The sequence below is a fragment of the Arachis hypogaea genome, chromosome 11, assembly GCF_003086295.3.
Source record: "Arachis hypogaea cultivar Tifrunner chromosome 11, arahy.Tifrunner.gnm2.J5K5, whole genome shotgun sequence".
NCBI classification, from domain to species: domain Eukaryota; kingdom Viridiplantae; phylum Streptophyta; class Magnoliopsida; order Fabales; family Fabaceae; genus Arachis; species Arachis hypogaea.
The window spans coordinates 27,364,702-27,365,335 of NC_092046.1; the positions used below are offsets into that span (position 1 = coordinate 27,364,702).

A 634-nucleotide genomic window follows, 5' to 3' on the forward strand; every position below is an offset into this window, starting at 1 on the left:
AAACTGCAAGTTTCATGGACTTCCATCTGAAGATCCTTTTCAGTTCTTAACTGAATTCTTGCAGATATGTGATACTGTTAAGACTAATGGAGTAGATCCTGAAGTCTACAGGCTCATGCTTTTCCCGTTTACTGTGAGAGACAGAGCTAGAATATGGTTGGATTCTCAACCTAAAGATAGCCTGAACTCTTAGGATAAGCTGGTCACGGCTTTCTTAGCCAAGTTCTTCCCTCCTCAAAAGCTGAGTAAGCTTAGAGTGGATGTTCAAACCTTCAGACAAAAAGAAGGTGAATCCCTCTATGAAGCTTGGGAGAGATATAAGCAACTGACCAAAAAGTGTCCTTCTGACATGCTTTCAGAATGGACCATCCTGGATATATTCTATGATGGTCTGTCTGAATTAGCTAAGATGTCATTGGATACTTCTGCAGGTGGATCCATTCACCTAAAGAAAACGCCTGCAGAAGCTCAAGAACTCATTGACATGGTTGCTAATAACCAGTTTATGTACACTTCTGAGAGGAATCTTGTGAGTAATGGGATGCCTCAGAAGAAGGGAGTTCTTGAAATTGATACTCTGAATGCCATATTGGCCCAGAATAAAATATTGACTCAGCAGGTCAATATGATTTCT

General features: G+C 40.5%; 1 non-coding gene across 1 annotated transcript; it reads right to left on the minus strand.

Annotated features, from left to right (window-relative positions):
* Window positions 1-247: 247 nt before the first annotated feature.
* Window positions 248-355, minus strand: LOC112725304 (small nucleolar RNA R71). Its single transcript, XR_003164421.1, has one exon. It is a non-coding gene; the product is annotated as a small nucleolar RNA R71 (small nucleolar RNA).
* Between the last annotated feature and the right edge of the window lie 279 nt (window positions 356-634).